Source organism: Echinops telfairi, unplaced genomic scaffold, assembly GCF_000313985.2.
Source record: "Echinops telfairi isolate 266 unplaced genomic scaffold, ASM31398v2 ScPeMD7_7424;HRSCAF=8462, whole genome shotgun sequence".
Taxonomy (NCBI): domain Eukaryota; kingdom Metazoa; phylum Chordata; class Mammalia; order Afrosoricida; family Tenrecidae; genus Echinops; species Echinops telfairi.
This window is the reverse complement of record NW_022111324.1, coordinates 6,430,401-6,437,289: the sequence shown is the minus strand read 5'-3', so window position 1 is coordinate 6,437,289 and position 6,889 is coordinate 6,430,401.

Below are 6,889 nucleotides of genomic sequence, written 5' to 3'. Positions count from 1 at the left end.
GAAGGGGGGACAAGTCAAGATCAGCCAGGGGGCACCAACCTGGGTGCGTCCGTCCCTGGGGTAGCTGAGGGAGGTGTCCCTGGCTCAAATCCTGAGCTGGGACGCTTCCAGTGTGGAGGGCTGCCCGGCTGCCACACCATAAGGCCCCCTCTAGGAGAGGTGGGGCCTGGCAGCTCGAGATGGGAGATCTGCTTTCAGGGGGCAGACTTTAGCTGGGGGGCAGCTCTAGCACTTGGCAGGTACAGTAGATGGGCTGAGCAGGGATTTCCCAGGACAGCGCTTGTTTCTGAGCTGCGGGGTCTAAGTGCTAGGGTGCCTGTTGGATGTGGTCCAGCCAATTTCGAATCATAGCGACCCAATACGACAGAGTAGAACTGTCCCCATAGGGTTTCCTAGGCTGTGATCTTTATGGGATAAAAGCCTCGGTGATGTAGTGGGCTATGCAACGGACCACTAACCACAAGGTCAGCAGTTGAAACCACCCGTGGCTCCATAGGAGAAAGAGAGGCTTTGGGTTCCAGTAAAGATGTACAGCCTCAGAACTCCACAGCAGCCACTCTACTCTGTCCTGTGGGGTCGATGTGAGTGGGCATCAATTTGATGACCATGAGTTTGGTATACTCTGATGGGAAGTAGATACTAAGTGTTTTCTCCAGCAGAGAGATGGGACTGCTCACTTTACAGGTACATGTGCCTTCACCATCCTGAGAAACACCTTTCTGTGCCCAAGATTCAAAGGGTGGAGGGTGCTCAACCAGGAAGGGCAACCTGCCACAGGGAAAAACACTTCACATTACTTGTATAGACCCCCAAGGGGAGAATACACCTGGAATTACCTTCCTGATGGGGCACTTTTGACTTGGCTTCTATCCAGCCCTTGGCGACCCAGGCTGTATGCTATGGACACCCAAGATTTTAGACTCTGCCTTTCGAGGTGCACAATATCCTTCTAGACCACACCAGAAAGATCTAACTTGGAAACCACATTCAGAGAACTGTACCTTATCTTAAACTCACCTGTAGCAGATTAAAGGGACTGAAATACTCCCTTGGACTTAAGACTGAAATGCCCTAGTGTGAGAAGCAGCAGATGACTCCTATCCCAAAGTTATGAATTTGGAAGTCATTGGACTTGGGCTCAAATCTCTGGCTACGAGGGTGCCCAATGAGCAGTAGTTTAAGACTACCGTATATTTGCCATTTTCATACTCTGAATTTTTATGACATGTGTTTCTCCATCAGGCAAAGCTCTGCCTTTGTGAATGAGCATTATTGAAAGCTCTGCCTTGTGAATGAGCATTATTGAGAGAATGTCCTATCTCCAGCTCTCAATGTTTGTGTAAACAGTGCCCAGTGAATTAAGTTTTTCATCTGTATAAGTCAAGAACCCATTATTTTATTCTAAAAAACTGTGCTATACATACATGGATAATTTCCTTTTCTCACCTGTATTTTAATTCTACACCATTTACTAAATTAATGATACTATCAATAGAATTACCATATGCCAGATGGGGGTGATTTAGAATGTTCCCAATAAAAGGATAATGATGTCTCTAACGTGGACTGGGTGCACATATAGACCATTAGTATACAGATGTATTTTGAGCTTGCACTTAATCATAGTCCTTATCTAAAAACAATTAATCCATATGACATGACCTTACTCTATATTCACCCTCATGAAGAGATCACTGAAGATATGAATGCTCTAGCAAAGTGTGGTGAAGAAATCAGATGGTGCCCAGCTATCAGAAAGAATAGCATCTGGGGTCTCAAAGGCTTATCTTCAAACAAGCAGCCATCTAGGTGAGGTGGCAGCTAAGTCCACATGGAAGAAGCACACCAGCCTGTGGGATCCAAAAATTGCACATAATAAGATCCACGACTGGAGGAGGGAAGGATATTAGAGCTTAAATTCTGAGCACCTATTTTGCAGAAGGCTATGATGACAGTGGACCCCAAATCCATTTGCAGCGCCCCATGTGAATTCAAGGTCTGCAGAACTCTCACTGACATTGACCAGGATATAAAGAGCCTTGTTATCAGACAGCATTGGAAGTGGATGCATGCAGATGCAGTTAGGTTAAAATTTAACATCATCTTTTCTTCGCCCTTTTGACCCATTTAAAATTTGTTCTAACTTCGATTGCTTTCTGTTATCTTTTGAATTGAGGTTTTCTGTGTTTTATTTTATTATTTTTGTTGGATTTTGTTTTTGCATGTTTTTCTTTATATGAAATCCAAGGGGAAAAACAAAACAAAAACAAGACCAAACTCATTGCCATCAAGTCAATTGTGACTCGTGGCACCTACAGAGCAGAAAAGAGCTTCCCCATGCGTTTCTGAGGCTGTGCCTGTTTATGGGAGTAGAAAGCCTTATCTGTCTCCTTAGGAACAGCTGGTGGTTTCAAACTGCTGACCTTGTGGTTTGCAGCCCGATTTGTAATCACTATGCCACTGTGGCTCATAATATGAAATCCAGGAAAGATAAATCTATAGAGACAGTAACTGGATTAAAAGTCTCTTAAGGCTATGGCAGGAGAGTTTGGGGGAAATGAGGAGCTAATAATAATGAGTAAAAAATGAAAAATATGTGGTGATGACTGCATGGTGATGACTGCACAGCTCTTTTTAGTATATTTGAATTGTATGGTGTGATTATATGTCAATAAAATTGTTAAAATTAAGAACATTAATGCTCTCTCTTCCCCCAAAAGCACAGGCTCAGGTGGTTTCAAGCGCTGGGGTGAAGGGTTATTAAACATGCCTATTCTACATTGTTTCAAAGAAAAGAAAAGACGATCAAACTCCCCAGCTTCTTTCATAATGCAATGTATAATCCTGCTACCCAGACCCAGTACGTAATGCCCAAGGGAAATTATTAGATGAATTTTACTTGCATCCCAACCTAAACCCACTGCCACCAAGCCCATTCCGATTCGTTACAGCCCTGGGCTGGACATCTTTAATGCAGCAGGTTATCGCACCTGTCTCCAGGGGAGCAGCTAGTCAATGTGAAATCAGGGACCTGGAGGTTCCCGGTCTAACTCTTAACTCAACAGCGCCACCAAGGCTTCTTTTCGTATAACCACAGACACAAAAACCCTAAACTAAATATTATCCAGGCAACTATATACAATAGTGCATTTTAAAAATACATCATAACCCAGAAATCCAAGAGTGGCTTAACATCAGAAAATCATCGGTGTGATTCACACACTAGACTAGTTTAGGAAAGTGTGGTAGTTACATTATCTGCTGTCAATTGGGATGTAAGAGTGAAGGAGTGGAGTTTAACCTGTAAATCAGGTTGTAGCTTGATGAACTCATTTGGAGGCACTAAGGAGATAAATAGCTTGCTGGAGGCAGGACACAGGCACACTCCCTGCGAAACATTCCTGTTGAGAGGATATATGGAGCTACTCTAGAGCCCTGGAGCTGAAGGAGTCACGTGGAGACGCCTGCCAGCATTGAGATGCTCACACCACCACTGGATTCAATCAGACTTTCCACCCACTGGCCTGTGATGTTCCTGCATTCAGTATCATTGCATGTGTTTCATGGGTCTGAAGAGGAATTTATAGATTGATATCGGACATATGGGCTAATACTGGACTTATGGACTCGATCTGGAATGGGCTGGGATGTTTTCTCAATATTCAATTGCTCTTGTATATAAAGCTCTTTCTTATACACATATGAGTGTCCATGAATTTGTTTCTCCAGTCTAGCTAGACTAACACAGAAAGCTTACAAGAATGGTCCAGGGACCTCCAGCCAAGGTAGGGTCTATAACTCATGAATACATGGACCGTTGTTGCTAGGTTCCATCAAGTCTCGTTGTTGCAAGGACTGTATCTATCCATCTCATCCAGGGTCTTCCTATTTTGTGCTGAGATCCTGGTACCCCAATTTCCATCAAGGGACTCGTCCCTGAGGGTGAGGCTGCCCCTCCCTGAGACGCAAAGCTTTTCTGATTGCCAGTCAATGATGAGAAAGAAGCCAACGGAGGCTGACTCTACGTGGATGCTCAAAATGGGCTTACGGCTCCCACCACAAATCACAAGAACAAAAAGTCACTGCTATTGAGTGACCCCCTAACCTTCCACAGACCCAGTGCTCAGATTTGAAACTCTAATATAAATACTATGTTAGTAAACCTGTTAAAATTTTCTGGACAATGGCAGCATTTATATTTTTTAAAAACATGTGAATTTCTATTGGCAGCAACTCATTGTATTTGTAGCATTTTTATCATATAGCAGATCCTATCCACTCACTATCCTTTTGCGTTATCTTACCTGCAAATCTATGTTTTTAATGTTGTCTGTCTTCTGACTGTTCCTGTAAGTTTGCTATTAAAATACATTGAACTATGAAATAAACAAATACTATACTAATTTGCCGACCACTTTTCTGTAAGTCTGTCATACGGCTTGTGTGTTGCTGTGATACGGAAAGCTATGTCACTGATTTTCAAATACCAGTACAATATTTGAGCAAGAACCAATGGTACCGGAGAAGCTGCACTGAAAACATTAGCTAAAAGCCAGGCTCCAGAAATTGAGGAAATGCCGACTGAAATGTTTCAACAGGTTGATGAAGCACTGAAAGCATTCACTCATCTATGCTAAGAAATTAGGAAGACACTTTGCCAATCGAGTGGAAGAGATCCACATTTGTACCCATTCCATAGAAAGGTAGCTCACCAGAATGAGCAAATTACAGAACAATATAATTGATATCACAAGCAAGTAAAATTTGCTGAGGACCACCTGACAATGGTTACAGTAGTACATTGACAGGGGAGCTGCCAGAGGTTCAGGCTGGATTCAGAAGAGGACTTAGAACAAAGGATGTCATTGCTGACATCATGATGGATCTTGGCTGAAAGCAGAGAATACCAGAAAGATGTGTACTTGTGTTTCATTGACTATGCAAAGGCATTCCTCTGTGGAATTCTGGACAAATTCTGGACAGCCTTGAGAAGAATGGAATTCCAGAACACTTCATTATACTCATGTGGAACCTATACATGAATCAAGAAGCAATTGTGCAAACAGAACAGGAGAAAACTGCATGTTTAAAATCAGGCAAGATGTGCATCGGGGTTGTATCTTCTCACCATACTTATTCCATTGTATGATGAGAAAATAGAGAAACTGGGCGTATGAAGAACTCGGCATCAGGTTTGGAAGAAGGCTTACTACCAACCCGAGACAAGCAGGTGACAACCTTACTTGCTGAAAGTGAGGAGAATTTGAAGCACATGCTGATGAAGTTCAAAGATTGCAGCCTTCAATACAGATTACAACTTAATGTAAAGAAAACAAAAATCCTCACAACCAGACCCAGAGGTAATATCATGATAAACAGAGGAAAGGTGGAAGTTTTCAAGAATTTCATCTTGCTTGAATCTGCAATCAGTGCTCGCAGAAGCAACAGTCAAGAGATCAAATGATGCATTAGGTGCCGCACAAGACCTCGTTAGTGGCGAAAACCAAAGAGATTACTTTGAAGACTACGGTGTGGCCGGTGAAAGTCACGGCATTTTCAATTGCCTCCTATGCCTGTGAAAGCTGGACACTGAATAAGGGAGACCAAACAAAACCGATGCACTTAGAGTATGGCATTAGTAAAGAATATTGAAGGCCCCATGGACTGCCGAAAGAACAACCCTCCAAGATCTGTCTTGGAAAAAGAATAGTGTGTTCAGCTGGGTTGATTAGAGAAACAAATTCAGCGATATCCACACATGCTTCTTGATTCCCATATCCAGAAGCAATCACACATCAAGAAAATATCCTAGCCCAGTCCAACCCACGTTCATAAGTCGGATGCCAGTCCCTAAGTCCCTCTTCAGACTCACGCAGATGATTAGATAATAGAGAAAAAAGTTATCTTTACAAAAGCAACAACATTTTTGAAGGAAATGAAAAGCAAAGCTTATGAAAGTTAGATACGCAGGAGGAAGTCCTGGCTCCTAGCAGCCTTGTTTCTGACCAGGAAGAGAGTGGACACAAGACACCAGTAGATAAGGTGCTCTGCTTGGGATAATACAGCTCAGCGGTAACCAGGCAGCAAATCACCTCCTGGATTTCAGCTAGTGAGCCCAGGACAAATCTTTCAGGGAAACACCACATAACAATGTGTCTTTCTGGATTAACATTTGTGGTTTCCCTTCTTACAAAAGGGCGAGGGCAGCAGCCTAGGCTCCACCCATTTGAGTCGCCGTTACTGATTCCAATGGCAACTCATCTGTTCAGAATCTCCACCCACAGGTCCATCCAATGCTGGACCTCCATCACTACATGCTAAGATTAAATTTCGTTCTCTGCCCCACCGCACCCCCAAATGTGTTGGAATCTTAATCCCACACACGTGACTAATCCTGTTTAGAAAGAGGTTATCTTTGCTTTGTTAATGAAATCATACCCAAGTATGGTGGGCTCTAAATCGAATTGCTTCTGAGTTATAAAAGGGCAGATTGGACACAGAGGCACACAGACACGAGGACTGTGGGGACTTTGGGAGTCGCTGGTGGGGTTTGTCTACAAATCAAGAAAAGAAGCGCTCTGGCCTACCAAGGACAAAGGAAAGTGAAGGCCTGATTTGGACTCAGAGCTTTCAGGGCTGCCCCAAAGTGTACGTACACACACACACATGCTTTAAGACCATCAACTTGTGGTATTTCTGTTACAGCAGCACTGGGATATGAAGATTTTTTCTTAAAATGTAACACCGATCTCTTTTGACCCCTTTTAAATTTGTTTCAGTTGTTAATAATTTCTGATTTCTTTACAATTGAGGTTTTTCTGTTGAGCTTTGTCATTATTGTTGGGTTTTGTGTGTGTGTGTGTGTGTGTATGTGAAGGGAGACATTGGT